Source organism: Portunus trituberculatus, chromosome 44, assembly GCF_017591435.1.
Source record: "Portunus trituberculatus isolate SZX2019 chromosome 44, ASM1759143v1, whole genome shotgun sequence".
NCBI classification, from domain to species: Eukaryota; Metazoa; Arthropoda; class Malacostraca; order Decapoda; family Portunidae; genus Portunus; species Portunus trituberculatus.
In genome coordinates this window covers 7265490-7290333 of record NC_059298.1, presented here as the reverse complement: position 1 = coordinate 7290333, position 24844 = coordinate 7265490, and the positions used below count along the sequence as shown (strand labels likewise).

Genomic DNA, 24844 nt, shown 5'->3' with positions numbered 1-24844 from the left:
GCTATGTGTAAAGTGTGCTCTGTTTGTGACGCAAAAAAGAAAAACTAGCAAAGAGGGAGATTTCAGCTGAACAGTACGAACAATGGAAAATGAATCATGTAGCCTCTTGTTCTAAAAATTACGAAGGCACCTCAGGAGGAATGGAGCCTGAAGGGGCCAAAAGGATTTGGAACAGATCCATAGATTATAATCTGAGATATGTTAATTTCATATCCGATGGTGATACCTCTACTTTTTTGGAGCTTACACAAATGAACAATGGTGAAGGACCATATGGGATGGCTCATCAAGTGACGAAAGAAGAGTGTGTCAATCATGTTCAGAAAAGACTTGAAAGAGGAGCGCACTGAGCATGGGAATCTTCGCTCAACTTTAGAGGCGATTTTCTCGAATGTAAGTTATTGACCTTTATGTGTTTTTTTCTCCTTTGTTTCTCAACCAATCTTCTTCATCTTTTCTGTGTATGTAGAACTTGAAATTCTCTAAAAGATTGTCAGTCTAAATATTTATTACAGGTTATATATTTTTTGGTACCACTTGAAATGTCTACCATTTTACGCACAATACGGAATCACTTGTTTTTTAAAAAAATACTGCAAAATTTGAGTACATTAATTAAGAAAAACAGACTTACAGAAACTTTGCAAAAATAATCAACTTTCAGCATGTAAATTTACAAAAGTCTATATTTTACCAATCACGAGAAATATCAAATTTTATGAACTTTTCTTAAATTAGTCATATCTCCCAAATTAACGGATATTTCCTTTTCTTTTTCAGGGCTGTTGCATCACACTTACATGTAGTATTAGGCCAATTTGTGATATTCAAAATAAATTAGTTTAATTAATATGATTTTTTTTCCATAATCCCGTCAAATCCGTGAGAGACATGACTGCAGATCCCGATGGAGGTTCCACGCTCCCTCGAGCTCTGCAGCAGACCGAGCTAGCATGTCAGCCTGTTCATTCCCGCGTATACTGGAATGTCCGACTCGTACCCTACATGAACCCTCTTTTCACCGAGAGTGGCTAGTTAGTTATTAAGTGTCTTTACTGCAAACAAGGGAGGGAGGAGGAGGGGGGGGCAGTAGGAGGAGGAGGTGAAGCGGATAGCAGTGAGGGACATCAGGACGATTTCTTGTGTTGGCATCGTGGAGGTGAGTCGTGTGTGCGCCGAGAAGTGTGTCTGGCCTCTGCCTCGTTGTAAGGTGTTGGTTTGGTGGTGTTCCTGTTGTATGTCGGGAAGGTATGTTGTACACTGTACAGTGGTGGTGTTGGCGTGTGACCGTGTGTAGTGAAGGACCTTTGCCCGTTTCTCATGAACGAGATGTATTTCAGATGATAGGAAGTGTTGCTTGGCACTTCGTGGAACGGTTTGTTTATAGAGTATTTCTTGTTTATAGTGTATTTCTGAATATCAATTTGGTTATTTGGTAACACTTAATATGCATTGTAAGTTGCCATTCCGTAGTAAAATAACGCGTAGTGTTCTATTAATGGGAACTTGTAACCTGTTTGTTGAACGCAGCACATGCTCATAACTCGTGGCTTTGGTGTGCATTGATAGCAAGGCTGAAGGGTGCTTTTAGTGGCTCTTGGGTCTCCCTTAGTGTATCTCGGCTTCCCTCACTGAGCGGTGGCGCAGATGTAGGCTAAGCGGTCACGAACTTCGGCATGAGCTACGTGTAGGATTGTTAGGGTAGTGGGATAAGGAGTTGTGTGAGAGTTGTTGGGTAACGTGACGTTTCGACCCCAGTTTCGTATGTGTTGTGAACCAGTGTGCCATTTTATATGTAAAGCATCAAACAAGTGATCGTGCTTTAACGTCACGGCACCCCAGTTTCTTTAATAGTTTATGAATGAGTAAGGCTTTTGTTGTGTAAAAGCTTCGAAATGGCTGTGTAGTAACCATTTATATTGGCAGTGTCCCCGATAAAGTCTCGTGCGATCGCCTCGATTCCCTGCTTACACTTCGCAGCTCCTCTACCCTGGTGATTTGACGTCGCATATGTGAAGCCACGCTATTGGTCAGAGTGGCTTCATGAGAGAGAGAGAGAGAGAGAGAGAGAGAGAGAGAGAGAGAGAGAGAAAACTAATATGAAAAATGGAAATACATATAGAGAATATGGTTTCTCAACCTTTTTACCCTTGCGTAACCCTTGAAATACATGCCATGTCTCGAGGAAGCCATGCGCAAAAAACAGTCGAGTAATAATTTTCGGGGTGTTGTGGTGCACTAGCTAGGTGCAGCACCATACGCTAGTTAGTTCCATCAGTAATATACGCAGTTGCATTGAATTTGAGGCAAGTCACTCTGATCATACTGTGCAATTTGTCCCTATATCAGAGGTCTTGGATTAGTCATTAAAGAGGAATTAATGACAGCAGATGTTTCTTTATTGATTGGTGACTTTCTTGTTGCAGGAGTGTACAACAAGGGGCGGTGTATACGACGAGGGACAAGGTCGGGTCATGCCGGCCATCCCTAAACATGGAGCAAGCAAGTCTCGGGCGTCAGTCAGGAGGTGGAGCACGACCCGCCACAAATCTGGCACAGGCGTCCCTACAACTGCGCAACTGCGCATTACCAACTTCGTGGAGGCGCATGTGTTTCACTCTCTTCAGAAGATGACGCAGACCGAGGAGGCGTGTGGTTCGGCACAGGTATGGGCCGGGCCGTTTCACCGCCTCCATGAGGCGTACAGGCTATCAGGAACTGTTCTGTCCAGGGTCTCTTTTTTAACCCTGGTTCTGTCTTGGTGTTAAAAGGTAATATAACGGTGTTACAAGCAAAACTCGAACGTTCGTTATCAGAAGAGAATGAGGAATATATATATTTTTTAAGGAATTACTTTTTTTTAAGGAATTAGTTGTTTTAAGGAATTAGTTGTTTTAAGGAATTAGTTGTTTTAAGGAATTAGTTGTTTTAAGGAATTAGTTTTTTTAAGGAATTAGTTTTTTTTAAGGAATTAGTTTTTTTTAAGGAATTAGTTTTTTTTAAGGAATTAGTTTTTTTTAAGGAATTAGTTTTTTTTAAGGAATTAGTTTTTTTTAAGGAATTAGTTTTTTTTAAGGAATACTTTAATAAAGAGGATTGGAGATAACTTGCGGTGAGTAAAATGGAATCCACTAAACATTTACAGGGCGGTCACACCACACCACACCACACCACACCTGTCCTACATTTGAGGACAAGGTTGTTCATGATTAAAGTGTAAAGGTAAAATTATTTTTTACAGGTCCTGCCACTACTGGAGGGAGAACCAAACCAGCGTGTCCTAACACCCTCAACCTGCGGCAGGAAACTGGCTCTTCTTGCACTGGAAGACACAAACTGTCTGCGCCTTTCATGGAGGAATTGGACCCTGCCTCTCACCAGCTCTGACCTGGCAACACTCGGCGTCATCCAGGGAGGGAGGACAGGACAGGACAGCCTTGCTTCATCTAACCTAACCTAACCAATACATGTTGCTGCCTCATCCAGGGTGGGAGGGAGGACAGGACAGACTGCCTTGCTTCATCTAACCTAACCAATACATGTTGCCAATCACTCTTGTAATGTTATTTATTATTCCTTCCATCTAATGTGAATGTGCCCACATGTGTAATGTTGTTATTCCTTATGTTCTGTGATGGACCCACATGACTGTTGTGTTAGTACTAATAATAAATCATAATAAGAAAATTGATATTGCTTTAATTCCATTATTTTTTTTTTTTTTATAGGAACCGTTTATGAAATAAACATAACCAGACTTGCTCTGGAGCTTAACCTTACCTCACTCACCTCAGTTAAAATCTAAACTCAAGCCTCCCCTTGTTAAGCCCCACAATATAATAATACTACATACAGCTTGTCACAAAGTGAGTAATCCTTTCTATCAAGTTAACCAACCATTCAACATATCAAAGAACCCTGAGATACTCACTCAATTGGGCCAATTCTCAGTGAAATGCCTAAAAAAGCTCAAAAGCAGTAGGAAATAGTTAAAAGAATACTGAAAACCAGTTAAAAGAATATAACTGAAAACCAGTCCTTACAAAACTGCTCCTGAAAAGCAGCAAAGTGGGAAAATTCCCTGCAAAACTGCCCCAAAATGCTGAAAAATTGCTAAAAGCAGCAAAAATGGCAATTCCTGCAAAACTGCCCCAAAATGCTGAAAAATTGCTAAAAGCAGCAAAAAATGGCAAAAAATCCCTGCAAAACAGCCTCAAAAACTGTGCTAAGTCATAAATACTCCGAAGAGTCTCCGGAGAAACAGCAGATGTATATTTGGGTTAAAAATACATTGAAGAGTCTCCCTTCCTTCACTTTTATTCAATCAACACATTTTTACACAACTCTGAAAACTCCACCAAAACTTTCAACTTAGAAAAATTTTACAGTGTAACACCAGAATTTGTACAGCTAGAAAACTACAAATTTCAACTAGAAAATTTTTACACAAATCTGATGAAAACTCTACCAAAACTTTCGACTTAGAAAATTTTGTACAGCTAGGAAACTACAAATTTCAACTAGAAAATTTTACACAAATCAGATGAAAACTCTACCAAAACTTTCGACTTAGAACATTTTTACAAAGCAACACTAGAATTTGAACAGCTAGGATATTTTTACAAAGCAACACTAGAATTTGAACAGCTAGGAAAATTTTAACAATTTTCAACAGAAATTTTACAACTTGCAACATACAACAATTTTTATATTTCAACTTAGAATAATTTCTGCAATTTCTAACTTGGGACAATTTTATATTTTTTAGTCTGGGAATATTTTCACCTTACAAAGTATTAGAGAAAAAAATTAGGAAAGTTGCAAGATGGACCATGAGGCCTGCACATACATGGCAGCAGTCTCTGTATGAACAGGTCATCCATACATTTGTCTAATATAACATTAAAAAAATGAATACAATAACATAATAGTATTTTGACAGCAATTTCATTGCAAAGTCTAGGAGGAACTATCAACTCTGTACAATGATTTCTTACACAATGGCTTTGGTCTCAAACAGCATGTTGTCCCTTGCAACGCTACATTGTCACCATAAATACACAAAACACAGACCGTCCTTCTGGGGCCGTATTCTACACAGTCAGCCTCAGGTCTCACTGAATGCCTGACCGTCACTCCACTGCTGGTCTTTGGGCTCATCACTTGTCAACTTTATATAAGTATACAAAGAAATAGATCCTTGACATAATTTCTACAATTCTAATTATTTTGACATCATAGTAAGACTGTGTATCCAAACAAAGGAAACATGACAAACATAAGATTATGCCCAACAGCCTGACACATGACACATGACACATGCAAGCCACTCAGAGCAAGGTTTGTTTGAGTTTTTGGAAAACTGATCGCACCCTCTTGGCAGTTATCTATAATGATAAATTACTCCATCAAAGGACATTATTTAGCCATCATTACAGATATTTATCATTAATTAATATCAAAACTGTCGGGGATCATGCCATGGTACATAAAACAAGCTCTCACCATGCTGAGAAGAGTTTTAAGACAGTGGTTGGCAGCGCTGCAACAGACTGAACTTATGACGAGTCACAAGGTGAGAGCCTGTCATTGAGGGACTTGTGTCTAAAATGCACCATTTTGTCTACAATCACATCACTAGCTATGATGGTTTGTAGAATACGGCCCTTGAAACCTTACACAGAACAGTAACAGCAAAGCTCTACAAAGTAGAGAAACTTACTATTTAATCAGTCTAAACATTCCCACTCAAAAATGTCTATAAACCTAATTATATACAACAATTTTTCCCTAAATGAAAAACATTGAATTCAAGGAATGACTGGCACACTTGCCCATAAAGCTGCCCACACACACACACACACACACACACACATATAATCCTTCGGTTAAAACTGTGTGCACTTCTTTCCACACACACACACACAAAAAAAGAAAAAAAGCATGAACCAATGATGCTGTGAATGTTGATGCATCCTCCATCCTTGCCACTCTGTCTTGCACTCTGCACACACGTTTAGGAAAGAAGTGTGCAGTGTGCCGCTGGACCTCCAAAAGCCTGCAACAAAAGAAAGGAGTCAACAAAAGATCATGTTTAGTGATCAATTACCTTCAAGTCATCTTATCAATCAGAAATTGTGAAAACTGCTCATTTGTAATCACATTTCTGATACAGGAAGGTAGATCAAAAACCCAGCAAAGCAAAGCCACACTATTTTTTTTTTTTTTTTTTCCATGCAAGAGGGCAACTAGCCAAGGCAACAAAAGTTAAAGAAGAAGCCCACTTGAATTTCAAGTTCACTAAAAGATTGGTACAGAATTAGCATGTCTTGAAATCTCCCTATTAAAAAACATCAAGTTGTACAAAGATGGAAATACAGAAGCATGTAGGGAATTCCAGAGTTTACCAGAGAAAGGTCTGAATGGTTGAGAGTACTGGTTAACTCTTGTATTAGAGAGTTGGACAGAACAGGGATGAGAGGAAGAAGAAAGCCTTGTGCAGCAAGGCTGCAGGAGGAGGTGACGTATGCACTTAGCAAGATCAGTAGAGCAGTTAGCATGAAAATGGTGATAAGATAATGCAATATTTTGGCAGTGAGAAAGAGGCTGCAGACAGTCAGTCAGTCAGAGGAGAGGAGTTGATTACATGAAAAGCTTTTGATTCCACCCAATCTAACAATACTGTGTGAGTGGAACTCCCCCCAAACATGCAAAGATTACTTCATACAAAGACAGATCAGGCCCTTGTACCGAGTAAGCAGATGGGGGCGAGAAACACTGGCGACAATGTCAAAATAACTACTACTTGACAACTTGTTTGCCTTACTTGTAGTGCAGCAAAGTGTGTGTGCCACCCTTCTTGAAACTCTGGAGCACCTTCATGTGTTCAGTAAAGTGGTGGGCAGGAACACAAAGAGGTGCTTCCTCGACGCCTCGCCACCGGTGCAGTACGTCCTGTGGGGGAAACAAACCGTCATTGCACTCATTAACACACAGGGAAGATGTGCAACTCAGCCACTCAGCCCTCCTTACTGATAAACACCACCACTCACAAACACACACAAACTGCACTCACCAACTCCTAACAAATAAATACAAGTCAGCCACTCATCTCTTCTTCCTCCTGTGACAGAGATGCCTCCACAAAGAAATCAATAACACACAGATTGATCACATTCATCTTTGACAGACACAAAGTTCACAGAAAAACTGAGAATCTGTACATCTTACTATTCAATCACTTCATCTTTTCTTCATTACAAAGTTTCATAAACTGTTTCATTGCACACACACACACAAACACACACACACACACACACACGACAAATGTGGAGAATCTTTAGGAAAAGTGATGGAGAAGCAGGCTGAATGGAAAAAAAGTCAGGAAGTGGAAAGAAAGGAGGTAAATTACAAAGTTGCAAGTCTGGAAAAGGAAATCAAAGAGTCTGGGGAGAAAACTTTGGGCCTTGCTGAAATTATAGATCAACAGATCATAGAAGAGAAGATTGCTGAGAAAGTTGTGAAGGTTATTAAGTCAAATGAGACATTGGTGAGGGAAACTGTAGACAAAAAGAGATGTGTGGTGATATTTGGTGTGGAGGAGGATAAGACACCGAGTAAAATGGAGAGAGAGAAAAACATAAAAAAGGTGATAAATAATATCATTAATGTGGTGCAGGAGGAGGGAAAAGACCTAGTACAAGAAATAGAGGACTTCCATAGAATTGGAAAGTTCACAGGAGAAGGTATGAGGCCAGTAAGAATCAAATTTAAGTCACAAAAGGATGTAGATGAATTGGTGGAGAAGTCATGGAGGTTAGCCCAGCAGGAAACAACAAGGAAGATTTGGTTGAGAAGAGATCTCGGTGAAAAGGAAAGAGAAATGTTAAATGAGTTGAGAAAGGAGGCTTTGAAAAAAAATGAAGAGAGGACAGAAGAGGAGAAGAAAGAGTTTTTCTGGAGAATCTTGGATATGAGACTGAGGAAGTGGTTCATAACCCAGAAAAGTACAGTAAGAAAGGACTAAAGAAACTTACGTATGAGCGGAATGTAATGTATTCCAACATAAATGGAGTGATATCGGGATTTTAGAACTCAACGATTACTTGAGGGATAAGAACCCAGATATTGTGGGTCTTACTGAAACAAAACTGAGAGAGGAGAAGACCTGATGATGGTTGGAGAAGGAAATATAATGTTTGGAAAAGAAATAGAGTAGGTAAGATGGGAGGAGGAGTGATGTTGCTGGTTAAAAAAGATATAAAGGTGGATCAAGTGAAAGAAGGTATGGGAAAGGCAGAAGTGCTAAAGATCAGAGCAGAAACTAATGAAGGAAAAAAGAGGCACTACATAGTGGTGTACGTACCACCTAAGACAAATGCATGGTCAGTACAGGAATATGAAGAAATGATAAGAGATACAGGAACATGTCTGGAAGAAATGTTGGGTGGCTGTGAACGAACTATAATGATGGGAGATTTTAATTGTAAAGAGGTGTGTTGGGAGGACTGGTCAATGGAGGGATCAGAGACAACATGGGGAAATACACTATTGACACTGGCAATGGAAAATGTGTTAACTCAGTGGGTCAAAGAAGATACTAGGTTTGGAGGAGAGGGAGCATCGTCAAGACTGGACTTGGTCTTTAGTACAGAGCCAATGGTCATTGAGGAGATGAGGGTGGAGTGCCCTTTAGCAAAGAGTGATCATGCAGTTTTGGAGTTCAAGGTGATAGATGAAGAGAAATCTAGAAGAAATGAAGAATATAAAGTGGGAAGATGGAATTATGCCAAGACAGATTTTGGAAACCTAAGGAAATTCTTTCAAGAGACAAGTTGGATGAAATTCAAAAGTGCTAAGGGAGCAAATGAAAAGTGGAAGGAATTTATAAAAATATACAAAGAAGGTGAGAAAAAATTTGTACCAATAAGACAACATAGAGAAGTTGGAAAGCAGGACTGGTTTAACGATAGATGTGAAAAGGCTAGAACAAGAAAAGAGGATGCATGGAAGAGGTGGAGAAGGAAAAGACGGATTAAGCAGTGGGAAAGTTACAAAAGAGCAAGAAATGAATATGTGTTGATTAGAAGAGAAGAAAGAAAGAAACAAGAAAAGGATATAATTGAATACAAGTGATTGAAGAAAAGGAAGAACTACTGAGAGATACAGTGAACAAAAAGAAATGTATTCTATTATTTTCTTTATGTAGGGGGGACAGTTGGCCATGGAAGAAGAAAAGAAAAAAAAAAAAAAAAAAAAAAAAAAAAAAAAAAAAAAACCCACTATGTTGTCAGTTCCCTAAAAGAATGTAGGAGTTAACCAAAATTCAGGGACAAATGTCTTCACACCTCTCTCTTAAAAGAAGTCAAGTCAAAGGAAGATGGAAATACAGAAGCAGGAAGGAAGTTCCAGAGTTTGCCAGTGGAAGGTATGAATGACTGAGAGGGCATTAGAGAGTTGGACAGAATAGGGGTGAGAGGAAGAAGAAAGCCTTGTGCAGTGAGGCTGCAGGAGGTGAGGAGGCATGCAGTTAGCAAGATCAGTAGAACAGTTAGCATGAAAATAGCAATAAAAGATAGAAAGAGATGCAACATTCCGGCAGTGAAAGAGAGGGTGAAGACAGTCAGTCAGAGGAGGGAAATTGATGAGATGAAAAGCTTTTGATTCCATCCATCTAATAGAGCTGTATGAGTGGAACTCCCCAAACATGCGAAGAGTATTCCATACAAGGATAAGGCCCTTGTACAGTTAGCAGTTGGAGGGGCAAGAAAAACTGGCAGAGATGCCACAGAACACCTAACTTCATAGCAGCTTAAAACGTTTTAGCAAGAGATTATGAGTAAAGGACAGACCGAATATATTCAGTATAGAAGAGGGAGACAGTTGAGTGTCATTGAAGAAGAGGGGAGAGTTGTCTGGAAGGTTGTGTCGAGTTGAAAGATGGAGGAATTGAGTTTTTGAGGCATTGAACACAACTAATTTTTCTCTGCCCCAATCAGAAATCTTAGAAAGATCAGAAGTCAGGCATTCTGTGGTGTCCCTGTGTGATCTGATGACTTCCTGAAGGCCTGATCGTCTCTGAAAGGACATGTAAAGATGTAGGATGGTATCATCAGCCTGAGGAACACCACTATTAATAGATTTAGAAGAACAGTGGCTGTCTACCACAGCTGTAATAGAACGGTCAGAAAGGAAACTTGAGATAAAGTTAGAGAGAAGGATGGAAACCGTAGGAGAGCAGTTCTGAAATCAAAAGCTTTGTGCCATACTCTATCAAAACCTTTTGATATGTCTAATAAGACATCAAAAGTTTAACCAAAATCTCTAAAAGAGGATGACCAAGACTCAATAAGGAACGCCAGAAGATCACCAGTAGATTGACCTTGGCGGAAGCCATACTGGTGATCATATAGAAGATTGTGAAGTGACATGTTTAAGAATCTTCCTATTGAGAATAGATTAAAAACTTAAGACAAGCAAGAGATTAAAGCTATAGGATGATAGTTTGAGGAATTAGAACGGTCACCCTTTTAAGGAACAGGCTGAATTTAGGCAGACTTCCAGCAAGAAAGAAAGGTAGAAGTCGATAGACATAGTTGAAAGAGTTTGGCCAGGCAAGGTGTGAGCACACAGAAGCACAGTTTTTGAAAACAATAGGAGGGAACCCATTAGGTTCATAAACCTTCCAAAGGTTTTGGCCAGAGAGGGCATGGAAAACATCATTACAAAGAATTTTGATTGAAGACATGAAAAAGTCAGAGGGAGGAGGAGAGGGATGAACAAGTCCAGAATCATCCAAGATGGGTTGTTAGCAAAGGTTTGAGAGAAGAGTTTCAGCTTTAGAAACAGGTGAGATGGCAGTGGTGCCATTAGGATGAAATAAAGGAAGGAAAGATGAAGAAGTAAAGTTATTGGAGATGTTTTTGGACAGATACCAGTCAGGAGGGGAGTTAGAGTTTGAAAGATTTTGACATTTTCTATTCATGAAAGAGTGTTTGGCAAGTTGAAGAATAGACTTGGCATGATTCTGGGCAGAAATACAAAGTGCATGAGATTCAGGAGATGGAAGGCTCTAGTACCTTTTGTGGGGAACCTCTGTATTATGTGTAGCACGAGAACAGGCTGTGTTAAACCAACATTTAGAAGGTCTAGGTTGAGAAAAAGAATGAGGAATGTATTCCTCCATGCCAGACACTATCACCGCTGTTATGCATTCAGCACACAGAGATGGGTCTCTGACACAGAAACAGTAATTATTCCAGGGAAAATCAGCATACCTCCTCAGGTCCCCCAATTTCCAGAAGCAAAATGCCAGAGGCACCACTGCTTTGGGGGATCTTGAGGAGGATTAGGAGAGATAGGACAAGAAACAGAAATGAGATTGTGGTCGGAGGAGCCCAATGGAGAAGATAGGGTAACAGCATAAGCAGAAGGATTAGAGGTAAGGAAGAGATCAAGAATGTTGGGTGTGTCTCCAAGATGGTCAGGAATATGAATAGGGTGTTGCACCAGTTGCTCTAGGTCATGGATGACAGCAAAGTTGAAGGCAAGTTCACCAGGATGGTCAGTGAAGGGAGAGGAAAGCCAAAGCTGGTGGTGAACAATGAAATCTCCAAGGATGGAAATCTCCACAAAAGGGTAGAGAGATAGAATGTGCTCAACTTTGGAAGCTAAACAGTCAAAGAATTTACTACAGTCAGAGGAGTTAGGGGGAGACAGACAGCAAAGATAAATTTAATTCTAGTGACTATTGAGTCATAAATGGACTTCAAGCGAAAAAAAAAAAAAAGTGGTTTGTGAGAGAAAAGGAGAAAGAAATGGTTAAGGAAATTATCTCAGCAGTACAAGATGAAGGGGAAAAAAAAAGTACTGAAAAAGAAATAGAAGAAATATACAGACTTGGTAAATATAGTGAGGGGACTAAAATACCACTAAGTTAAAATTAAATCACAAGTAGAGGTAGAAGAAATATCAGCAAGGACTGGAAAGCTGGCTGGTAAGGCAGAATACAACAATATTTGGATATGGAGAGATATGAATCAGGAAGAAAAGGAAAAAGAGTGAACTGAGAATTGAAGCTGAAGAAAAAATAGAGAAGGACACATAATGAGAAGAAGAGTTCTACTGGAGAGTGCTAGACATGACGCTAAGGAATTGGTATATTTGGGAAGGGAAGGGAAAGTACTAAGAGTTATGTACACAAACATGGATTTATATCAGGAAGGTTGAAAGTAAGAGATTATATATTGGAAAAAGGAATGTAGGTAGTATGAATAACAGAAACAAAATTAAATTAAGATGTCCACATGAACTTTAATAAAGACCTGGGATATAATGTTTGGAGGAGACAGAACAGGTAAAGCAGGAGAAGTATTGATAATGACTCAAGAGGATATATATGTAGAGGAGGTACAGTATGGATATGGACTAGCAAAGATTTTAAGCATAACAATTAGGACCAGTGGCAGGGAAAAAGGAGTATCATAGTAACATAATTATGTGCTACCAAAGATTAATACATAAAGAAATGCAAATGTAAGTGCTAAACTGCCTGAACAATATGTTAAGGAAGGACAGAACAGTACTACTTGTGGGAGATTTAAATAGTAGGCACGTAAATTGGGAAGAGATGGAAGTAAACAGTCACACTGGATGTTGGGGGGAAGAAGTGTTACAATGGGCAATGGTAAATACACTGGACCAGTGGGTGAAGGACTATGCGAGGTATAGAAGGGAAGAACCATCTATGCTGGATTTGGTATTCACACACACACACACACACACACACACACATGGCCCGGTAGCTCAGAGGTTAGAGCGCTGGCTTCACAAGCCAGATGACCGGGGTTCGATTCCCCGGCCAGGTGGAGATATTTGGGTGTGTCTCCTTTCACGTGTAGCCCCTGTTCACCTAGCAGTGAGTAGGTACAGGATGTAAATTGAGGAGTTGTGACCTTGTTGTCCCGGTGTGTGGTGTGTGCCTGGTCTCAGGCCTATCCCAAGATCGGAAATAATGAGCTCTGAGCTCGTTCCGTAGGGTAACGTCTGGCTGTCTCATCAGAGACTGCAGCAGATCAAACAGTGAATTACACACACACACACACACACACACACACACACACACACACACAAAAAAAAAAAAAAAAAAAAAAAAAAAAAAGTCCAATCATCACATATCAGAGCACAATGGGAAGAAGTGATCATGTGATTATATAAATTGAATTAGAGGATCAGAAAATTTTGAAATGTAATGAAGGACAAAAAAAAAAAAAAAAAAAAAAAAACAACAACAACAACCATGCTAGGACAAATTTTGAAGGACTAAGAAGTTACTTTGGTAGTATAAGATGGAAGAAAACCATGCAAGACAAGACAGTCCAAGAGAAGTATGAAATATTCCTAGACAAGTACGTATAATGAAAGGATAAAGAGATATGTTCCTGAGTACAGGGTAAAAAAGAGCAAACACATGTGGTATAATGGTATATGTACAAAAGCTAAGGAGTTAAGTATGCAGCTAGGAAAATTAAGCAAGCAATGAAACAAAGAAAATAGGAAGCAGTATAAAAAGGCATGTAACGAATATATTAGAATAAAGGCCGTTTCACATCGGAGACAACACACACGACACACTAGAGTCAGGCTGACTTTGGTTGCTATGGGTGTGTTCACACCAGGCGTGATGCTATAGGCGAGACATTCACTGTGATGGAGGTTGGTTGACTTGACAGTTCCTGATGTGGAAAAGGAGGAGGAGGAGATGGATAAAGAGGAGTTATTAATGTTATCTTTAACCTTGAATAATATGAGGAAAAAGAATTGGGTATATCAAGCAAATATGAAATGACTGGAATGTGGTGAATAATATCATCTTATTTCAGAGCTAGAAATGGATGAGGAAAATTTGGAGAGTATTTCAGACTGACTCCAGTTCAGTTCTCTGAAGTTCTATCATTCAATGAACAAGATATTAAGAAGCAAGGCACCAAATACAGGACATCCATTAGTTCATGGTGAAGGACAGTGAGTGAGTGAGGCAGAGTTGAGGAGTCAGGTCAGTGTGGTAAAAAAAAAAGGTATTCCTCTGGAGATGAAAGCACAAAGGTGGGAGTCCCAAGGGATGTGACCCATCGATGCTATGTCCAGAAAAATTGCCTGCCCAGAGATCTTGGAATCAGTGCAGTCGGGTTGAGTGGCATATGTCCCAAAGTTTCGCATCTGGTGTGAACACTCCTATTGGAAATACACCGAGGCGATTTTAAGCCACGCAGCTTTGTGCCTTGTGTGTGTTGTCTTTGGTGTGAAACGGCCTAAAGAAGGAAGGAGAGAAATTTTGAAAAGAATGTAGTGAATAGAAGTGAAGATGAACCCAAGCTTATTTTATAATTTCATAAATAAAAAATGACAGAGATACCATCACTAACTTGATTAAGGGAAATAGAACATATGAAATGAGGGAACTTATGAACGAGAGCTTTAAACCAGTATTCAATGAAGAGGAAGATTTCATAGAACCAAACAATCCAGCAACAAAAGAAGGATTAAGAAATATTGTGGTGCGCAAGCAAAAAATCATTAAACTGCTAGAAGGGGTGCATGTGAGGAAGGCAATGGGGCCAGATGAAGTATCAGAATGGACACTGACAGAATGTAGAAAACAACTGGTGGAACCAATCTGGAATGTGATCAACAACTCTCAAATGGAAGGGAAGGTACCAAGGGAGAGGAAAAGAGCAAATATAATCTCAATTATACAAAGGAGGAAAGAAGACCAAGCCCCTAAATTATAGACCAGTGCCACTGACTAGTGTTGTGGGAAAGCTCTGTGAAATTGTAATTAAAAAATGTTAGAACACTTAGAGGAAAATGAAATAATAAATAACTCCCAATTCGATTTCAGAAAAGGAAGATCCATGCATAACAAAATTTACAAAGCTTTTATGCAAGAGTAACAGATTAAGTACAGTGGAGACTCAATACTCAAACTTAATTAGTTCCAAATGGCCGTTCGAGTATTAAAATGTTCAACTATTGATGCCTATAAATCAGGTAATTCGTTCCAGCCATTGTCAAACCCAAGTTTAGAAAAAAACAGCGGTTTAATTTTGCAGTTGCCGCTAGCATTGGAACACAGAAGCAGGGTACACTAGAGGCTCTGACGCACAGCCTGCATGGCCTCAACAAACTCCCAAGAAAGAGAAGAAGGGTTAGCCTGTTTTTCATGGGCTTGTGTCCTGGCAAACACTTCTCTTCCTTTGTTATATAGATCATGCTTGGTAGTTTTTTTTTTTCCAAATCAGCCCAGTTTCATCACAATTAACTCCTAAAACTCAGGGATGTTGGGATTTTTAGCTCACGCTAACTCAGGTTTGGTGAGAAACACACAAAATAGCCTGTATTCACATACTGATTACACTTGGAAATTCAATAAACGAGTGAGAACAAATGGTGTTCTGCCCACAAGCAACTCTTCCTCTTTGCAATGCGAAAAAACCAGTAGTCTCTAGATGCTATGGTTACCAAAATATCACAGGTTGAATGAGGTGGTATCATCGGTGTACGTGGCCTTGCGTCCAATTGGGTCCAGCAGCCTTGGCTAGAGTGGCCTCTTGTATCCCCCCTCTCTCTCTCTCTCTCAAACAAAATGTTTGCAAAGTGATCTAATTTGCACATTCTTTTGCAAAAACATATATAAAATACATACAACAAGAGTTGCTGGTGGTGGTGGTGGAATGTCTTCCCCCTCGGTGGTTGAACCTCCTATATCTGTATCAGAGCCCAGAACATCACTATCTTCACTCTATTATTGTTGAAACTTAATTCCAAAGCCCTTTTGATACCACTCTCATTCAAAAGCTGTCTTCCCACAACATGCCATGGCAAGAGACTCGAAGTGTAGATGTAAGGCGCATGGGAGAGGTGGCGGAATCGGACACCGTAAAATCACTGTCGCTCCCACCATCCATCGTGGAAATTGGTGACAGAGTGACGTATAGCATATGTTTACTCCTGATTTGGGGGCCCGCCATGCCTCACAACAGAATGAATTCCTGTTCTTTTCTTGAAATTCACAAACCACCCTTTACTTGCTTTAAAATCATCATTAGAGTCAGATGTAGTATAAGAAATAAGATCACGATGCAGCAGCCTAGCCTTCGCACAAATTATGGCCTCTGACAAAGAATCACCAGTCATCTGCCTTTGGTTTATCCAATCAACAATTTTTCCATTTCTTCCACTGCCACAAGTTGCTTAAATTGCCTTTTCACACCAATCACCTCATCAGCTCTTTTAATGAGCTGTCTTCTTTAGCCATATAGTACTCAGCTGCAAGATCGGTTATTTTTCCTTTCTCATATTTATCAATATTCTCCTTTTTCCTTTCGATGGTTGTCACAACATTCTTCCTTGTAGGCTTATTCTCACCACTAACAAGCCTCTTCGGTACCATTGTAAGCTGGCAAATTTACACACACACACACACACACACACACACACACACACAAAAAAAAAAAAAAAAAAAAAAAAAAAAAAAAGCAGAGAGAAAGTGTAGGACAATGTTATTCTTACGACAGCAAAGGATAAACTGACTGCAGTGGACTGGTGGGGAGTGTGGGGCGGCGGGGAGGGAGAGACCCTTTGTTTACAGCCATGGGTATTTTTTTGAGTATTAAGTCGAACTTTTGCGTTCGACTATTGAAAAGCTTGACTATTTAGACATTCGAGTATTGAGTCTCCACTGGATGGGTTGACACAGTGTATTTGACATTAAAAAGGCCTTCATTAGAGTACCAAATAGAAGACTCCTATGGAAAATGGAACACATTGGTGGAATAAAGGGAAATGAGGACAATGATAAGAAACACCTCATTTAGTTGGAGCCAAGTCACTAGTGGTGTACCACAGGGTTCAGTGCTGGCACCAATTATGTTCCAAGTATATATTAATGATATCCAAGAGGGTTTGAGTAGTTACATAAATTTGTTTGTGGATGATGCGAAACTTTCGAGAGTAGCAATGAACATTGAAGACTGTATGGAATTGCAGAAAGATAATAACAAGATCTGGAATTGGAGCCAGGAGTGGAAATTAGAATTTAATATCAGGAAATGCTATGACATGGAAATAGGTAAAAGTAATAGAAGACCTACGTGGGAATACAAAATGGGAGAATAGATTATATTGAATAGTGAAGAAAAAGATCTGCGAGTGATTATACAAGACACCCTGACATACAGGACACTAACTAATATCAAGATGATGTATCACTACATGGACATGAGTATGATGAAAAAGATCATAACCACTAGGATAGACCAAGACTAGAGTATGCAGCAGTGGTGTAGTCACCATACAAGCAGAAGGACTTCAAGAAAATATAAATAATCCAAAGGACTGCTACAAAGATGGTGCCAAAAATAAAGCATCTTCCCTTTGAAGAAAGACTGAAGGAAATGGAACTACCATCTTTGAAGGACAGAAGGGAAAGAGAAGATCTAATAACGATGTATAAATTAGTAAACCATATGGAAAAGATAAATAGATAAGACCTGGTATCACTGACGGAGGATGGGGGTAGGCAAACAAGAGGACACTCCAAGATCATAATAAGTCAGTGTTCAAGAAATATTAAAGTTCAGTTTTCCACAAAGGATGGTAGATATTTGGAACAGACTGAGTGAAGAGAGTGTAGCTGCTGAAAGTGTGCACAAAATTAAGGAAAAGTTGGATAAATGTAGATATGGAGACAGGTCACTATGAGCCTTGCTCAAACCCTTTAATATATAACTAGGTACATAAAAGTAGGTAAACACACACACACACACACACACACACAAAGACACACACAGAAAGAGAGATATGACAGGAATGGACAAGGAGACAGGTCACAGAGAGCTTAGCTCGGGCCCTGTAATACACTAATAGGTAAATACACACACACACACACACACACACAAACCTTACAGTGTTGACTGAAATTCCATCTGCAGGAAGTGCAATGGACAATCTGGACTGTTAAGACTGACACAACTAGATCATGCTAATAAACAAAGACCTTTAAACAAATATTCATAATGCAAGATCTCTTATAAGTCACATTTTATACATTACAAATTTCATAAACTATTACTCCTTGTAGCTAAATATGTGCTTACATGTAATGAAGTGATTTGATGCACAAAGCTCAACATAATATTGTCATGAAATCTATGAATATGAATGATAATGTATAATCCTTCAGTTAGAATTGTGTGCACTAATTTCCACAAAAAAAAAAAAAAAAATCATGAACCAATGATGCTGTGCATGTTGAAGCATTCTCCATCCCTGTCCCTCTCTGTCTTGCACTCTGCACACGTTTATGAAAGGAGTGTGCAGTGTGCCGCTGGACCTCCAAAAGCCTGCAACAAAAAGAAGGAAGTTAACAAAAGTTGATGCTTAGCAATCATTTAGTTTCATGTAATTTTATCTATCTGACGCTGTCAAAACCACTCACTTGTAATCATATTTGTTGTACAGGATGGTATATCAAAAACCCATCCAAACAAAGCCACACTATTTGCAACAATGTGAAAATAACTACTATTTGATAACTTGTTTGCCTTACTTGGAATGCAGCATAGTGTGTGTGCCACTCCTTTCTTGAAACTCTGGAGCACATTCATGAGTTCAATAAAATGGTAGGCAGGGATACAAAGAGGTGCTTCCCTCGACTCCATGCCACCGTTGCAGCACATCCTGTTGGGGAAACGCAAACCCTCATTGCACTCACCAACACCCAGGGATTATGTGCAACTCATCCACTCATCCCTCCCTACACATACAAACACCACCACTCACAAACACACACAAAATGCACTCACCAATGCCTAACAAATAAATACAAGTCAGCCACTCGTCTCTCCTTCCTCTTCAGACAAAGATGCCTCCACAATTCAATCATTTCATCTTTTCTTCATTACAAAATTTCATGAACTGTTTCACACACACACACACACACACACGACCTTATCTGCATGAGATGTGGTGCACTGCCTCCTTTGGTGGAAATAAGGGAGAGTAGAGTGGTGTGGATACTATCAGGCTGGCTGTGGAGACCCCCCCAGCCTGCCTAGCCATCCTCAATCCTTGCTCACATGCTCCACCACAAACTTCATGACTGAAACCTGATGTCCCTGCATGAGAGAGAGAGAGAGAGAGAGAGAGAGAGAGAGAGAGAGAGAGAGAGAGAGAGAGAGAGAGAGAGAGAGAGAGAGAGAGAGAGAGAGAGAGAGAGAGAGAGAGAGAGAGAGAGAGAGAGAGAGAGAGAGAGAGAGAATATGAAGGAAAGAATTGTCACAGCTTACATTTTTCCTTGAATTTTCTACTTTTGCTCATCTTTGTAATGTTTTAATATCAAATGATAATAAAGAAGGATATAATAATAACAAATCTAGGAGCTGAAATTCCGAGGTAGTGGTAGTGAGAATAAGTATGGTCATGATAGGTACCTTGTATGACATTCTCTTTTCTTGTACCATTAGTTTGTTAGTGTCTTGTGTTGGTGACTGTCCTGATACAAGAAAAATAATGGGGCAGATATTCACAGTACAACTACCTTATGGGGAGTTAGGCTAGGTTAGGTCACAAGATATTTGGCTACTTCATCTTCTGGGGGAGATGAACGATAGCTTAGTTTATTCATGGTTGGTCTGTCCTTTACTTATAATCTAAACTGGAAGCTTCACATCTCAACTCTTGCTAAAACGGTTTCTATGAATTTAGACATTCTGAAGCATCTTCTCCAGTTTTTCTTATACTCCTGACTGCTGACTCTGTACAACGGTTCTATGTCTTATCCACCCATGTATAGAGTATCTTTCACATGTATGGGGTGGTTCCACTCACAGTTTTATTAGATAGGGTGGAATCAGAAGCTTTTCGTCCCATCAACTCTCTTCTGACTGACTGTCTTCAGCCTCTTTCTCAATGCTGGAATGTTGCATCCCTTACTATATTGTGATAAAGATTGACAAGAGGTCCTTTGTTTGCCAAATATAGCCATTTGTCTCTTTTGACCTGAGCAAATGCAAAATTTTGTCTATTTTTGTTCACTGACCAACTCAACCAAGACAAACTTAATCTAAGTTAACCTAACCCTAAAACTAAACTAAACTAAACTAACTTAACCTAATCTAACTCAACCTAAACTTAGTATTATAACTCTGTTTTTGGTGTGATGTGCTCATTTCCAAAAGCATCAATAGGAGTCAGTAATAGCCCAACATGCAGGGAAAAAAAAAATTGCTAGTCTATCTACTAGACATGAAGTAGAGTGAGTGTACAGTACATACTAGGTAGTAGATAGTGTGTATACCAGCACAACATGCAGTGTGTCATGCATTGTTGACAAGGACAGACACTAAATATTTACATACCTGACTTCATTTAGGACGAAGGTTTCAAGACATTTATCCTTTTTGTGAGGGAGGCAGGTGGTGGGTTAACTCTCTTGGACCTGTAAGGGAACTGGACCTTTTTATTCGCCCTATGTTGTTCTTGGCCAATTTTGCCCTCACATAAAAAGTACAGCTCCGTGTAAAAACACGAGGAAACATGAGCCAAACAAAGTGACTCACAGGACACCATCAAAAGTCATATACAAGTATGATGTAGCTGACATCATACTGAACATATAAAGGAATAAATCCAGAATGCAACACAAAATTATTTTCACAGCTCACCAAATGAACAAACAGTTGCAGTGGAAAAACTGTACTAAAACAGTTAAAAATGCCATGAAATTGATCCCTTCACGAATAGCAAGTGGGAAACCCAATTTTCCCTATATCACCAAGAAAATCTAAAAAGAAATGAAGAAATGTGATAAACTATATAAAAGTGCCAGATTAACGAAATCTCCAAAAGTTTGGGAAAAGTACAAAACTAAAAGAAATGCTATACAGTGCATGATGGAGAAGGCTTACAACAAATATATGAATGATATGATTGGTGACACCCAAGGAATATACAAGAAGGAAGTTGTGGATTCGGTTAAAGTTTGGAGGACAGCGACAGTGCTCCCATCTGTTAGAAGCGAGCACTTTCATAGAAAGCGTTTTCAGGAGTAACTTAAGAAGATTTCTCCCATGCTTCCTCCCCACTAGAGATGTACCGATACCAAAATTTTGGCCGATTCCGATACCGATATCGATACCACCTAATTGGGCTGATACCGATACTACTACTTATAGTGATTACTGCACTGGACACCAGGATGAGTTGGTGGACGGTGAGTGTTATCAGATGGGGGACTGTTTTGGAGGATGCTGTAAGTCTTTCTGAGAACGTTTGTGAAATAGGAGCAATTCTAGAAGCTTTTTAAAGCGATTTGCAAAGGTAAATTACTCAGTAATTGGAATGAATATCTTCTCAGTCTTCTGATTCTTGTCAGTTATTTTAAATTCTTACTTCTTACTCTTTTACCGACCATTTGGTCTTGTACATTTTCATTATTAATTTTATTGATGATATTTTGGCGATCAAAAATATTTTTTAAATTATTAATTGTAAAAGACACAAAATATTAGCAAAAGAAACTCATTTTGTTGTGTATGTTTCTATTTAATTAAATCTGACATCATTTGATATTAATGCATTACACATTAGTAGACCAATTCAGGAAAATGAGCTTTCACCTAATCTTTTCAATTAAATAGAAAAAAGCTTCGTTTATTCTAAATTTCTAGTGTATTGCTATGATCTTGAATAATTAATATGCAACAAATTATACACAATGCACATGATTACAAAACAGAATTGTTACTTTCTTAGTTATGGAACTTTTACATCCTTAGGTTAACACAAGTAACTCAAAAATTAAACTTGCATTAAAATTAATATACATATATAATTCGAGCTTCCACCTATTCCAGTATGATATCTTGGAAAAGGCTAGCACCAGCACTGTTAATTATAAATCAAATAAGAATATGCTGTTATTTACAATAATGCAAAATGCCTAACTATATATATATATATATATATATATATATATATATATATATATATATATATATATATATATATATATATATATATATATATATATATAAATCATTTTGTTGGATTCTCAATATCTGAAGTTTGACATTCTTAGATTATAGTTCAAAAACATAAGCTTTTCACCTGTGTGAACTTTGTGTGGGTGGAGGAGCAGCGTCTGACTGAGAGACAGTGAGAATGCGTGGTGACTCATGACCGACTGTGTGACAGGATGCCGGAGTTCAGCCTATACGCGTTTCATACACGTCCAATTTAGAGGTTGTGGCTTATTACCACAGAAAACAGCATTCTATGACATACGGTAATTACCACGGAAACTTAATATGCTGTATTATATTAATTTGGTATCACCAATATCTTATATTGAATATATCACTAAGTAGTAAATTCCTTTTAGGTATCGGAAATATCGGCATAAAACAAGCTGATACAGATACCGATACCGATACCCAAAAAATGGGCCGATACCGATACCGATGCATCAGTACATCTCTACAGTCCCCACCCCCTATTTTCCCCTGCTTTCTCTCGTGGTTATGAACTTATAAGGCAAATAAAACATATATATATATATATATATATATATATATATATATATATATATATATATATATATATATATATATATGTTTTATGGTTTTATGGTGTGGCCCAGGCGGAGGTGGGCAGAAAACATATATATATATATATATATATATATATATATATATATATATATATATATATATATATATATATATATATATATATATATATATATATTGCTGCCACCTCCCACACCATACTCGGTGCTCACTTGCACCGCCTACGTCTGTCTCCTGACCCCTTCTGCCCTTGGTGTAGGGCTACCCCTGAGGCCATGGAACATTTCCTGCTTCAGTGCCCATGCTTCCACTCTCAACATACTGCACTACGCTCCCGGTTCTCCGTCCTGGCCATCATAACACTGGACATGCCCACCCTCCTGGCAGCCTCAGGCGTCCACCCCTTCTGGCAACCTGCTGTCCTTCGCCTTACTTGTGCCTTCTTGAGGAAGGCTGGCGAGCTGCCACGCCTGTGATACCCACACAGGACTACCCCAGGGCTCATAAGGATCCATAGATCTTTGTGGCCTTAACTTTTGGATCCTTATGAGCCCTGGGATAGTCCTCAAAAAGGCACAATTAAGGCGAAGGACAGCAGGTTGCCAGGAGGGGTGGACGCCTGAGGCTGCCAGGAGGGTGGGCAGGTCGAGTGTTGTGATGACCAGGGCGGACAGCCGTGAGCATACTGCGGTGTGGTGAGAGTGGAAGCGTGGCACTGGAGCAGGAAATGTTCCATGGCCTCAGGGGTAGTCCTACACCAAGGGCAGAAGGGATCATGAGACAGACGTAGGTGGTGCAAGTGAGCATTGAGTGTGGTGTGGCCCAGGCGGAGGCAGGTGATGGCTGCTGTGGCTTGTGCTCCTTCCCCGTCCCTCATCCCCTTACTACCTGCGACCCGTGTGCCATCTGTTAGAAGCTAGACTCCCTGATCATTTCCTCCAGCCAGCTCATTGAACCTGTATATCCTTATAGAATCCTTGGCGACACCTTACTGAAAGACATAAAAAAGTTTTGGTCATATGTGAGATCGCAGAAACAAGATGCCCTGGGTATTCCAACTCAAAGGGATGAAGAAAAGATATATGTCAGTGACCAACAGAAAACAGAAGTACTAAACAAGCATTTTTCATCTGTGTTTACACAAGAAAACCCAGTCTCCACTCCCCTGAACAGAGACCCATTGCTGTACCCTTCCATCCACAACCTAGTCATCAGTGAAAGTGGAGTAGTAACACAGTTACAGAATCTCAAAGTAAACAAATCAAGTAGTCCAGATGAAATACCAGCAAGGATGTTGAAGGAGTATACTGAGGAATGTGGACCAATACTGACTCCTATCATGCAGCAGTCTTCCTGGGGACTGGAGCAAAGCTAGAGTAGTTGCCGTATATAAGAAAGGAAAGAAATATTACCCTTCCAAGAACCTAACAATATCACTAACATGCATACGTTACAAAATCATGGAACACATTGTTCTCAGCCACATTTCAAAGCACCTGGCAGGAAATAAGATCCTGATCAACGAATAACATGGTTTTGGGGAAAAATTGTCTTGTTAGCCTCAACAAATTGAAGCAATCCATGACTGGTCCCTAAGCATCAACCAGAAACAGAAATGCCAGACCAATGTTCTCTTCCTTGACTTCAGTAAGGCATTAGACAAGGTGGCCCACCAGAAAGTGCTAACTAGGACTGATCATTATGGCATTCGAGGCAAGACCAAGGGATGGATACAGGGCTTCCTGTGTGGCCACTCCCAGGAGTTGTCTGTAAATAGGACACTATCATCTCCCTCAGATGTCTTTTCAGGAGTTCCACAGGGCTCTGTCCTGGGACCAATCTTGTTCCTGCTGTATATAATCGACATAAATGAGGAAGTAACATCCAAAATGAGGCTATTTGCTGATGACAGTGTAATATATCGCTGCATCCACATACAAAAAGATCAAGATCTCTTACAGGAAGACCTCTAAAGGATTGGCCAGGGTGAGATGAAGAGAGACCTTATCGTGGATGTGAGGCGTCAGGTCAAGTCATAAGCTGATCCTCACCCTTAAGGTCAGGGACAACACAGGTGATAGTGACAAGAGCTACCCAAGCTCACCACTCAAAATATTCTCGTCCTTGTTGTAGGTTAATGATATGAGGTGTTCAGGTACCAATGTCATTTATTTCCTTTGTTAAATACTAACCAGCATCTCACATTCCCGCGTGCC

General features: G+C 39.5%; 1 protein-coding gene and 1 long non-coding RNA gene across 7 annotated transcripts in view; one reads left to right on the top strand and one right to left on the bottom strand.

The window, feature by feature from the left end:
* LOC123518956 (deoxynucleoside triphosphate triphosphohydrolase SAMHD1-like) overlaps nt 1-3687 on the top strand; it is a 158206-nt gene extending 154519 nt beyond the window's left edge. For all 4 annotated transcript variants that reach the window (XM_045280031.1, XM_045280033.1, XM_045280034.1 and 1 more), the window contains 2 exons: nt 2427-2666; nt 3242-3687. The gene's annotated coding sequence lies outside the window, so the exon portion shown is untranslated. The remainder of the gene's footprint in view (nt 1-2426; nt 2667-3241) is intronic.
* An 887-nt stretch (nt 3688-4574) lies between these two features.
* On the bottom strand, nt 4575-22210 carry LOC123518865. 3 transcript variants are annotated; one of them, XR_006678902.1, is made up of 7 exons: nt 22168-22210; nt 20418-20497; nt 19008-19175; nt 18608-18738; nt 18293-18401; nt 6827-6954; nt 4575-6058 (listed from the first exon to the last, which is right to left on the bottom strand). It is a non-coding gene; the product is annotated as an uncharacterized LOC123518865 (long non-coding RNA). The 3 variants fall into 3 exon arrangements; XR_006678904.1 differs by lacking the exons at nt 18293-18401; nt 18608-18738; nt 19008-19175; nt 20418-20497; nt 22168-22210 and adding an exon at nt 18156-18247; XR_006678903.1 differs by lacking the exons at nt 18293-18401; nt 18608-18738; nt 19008-19175; nt 20418-20497; nt 22168-22210 and adding an exon at nt 17960-18112.
* Nucleotides 22211-24844: the final 2634 nt, after the last annotated feature.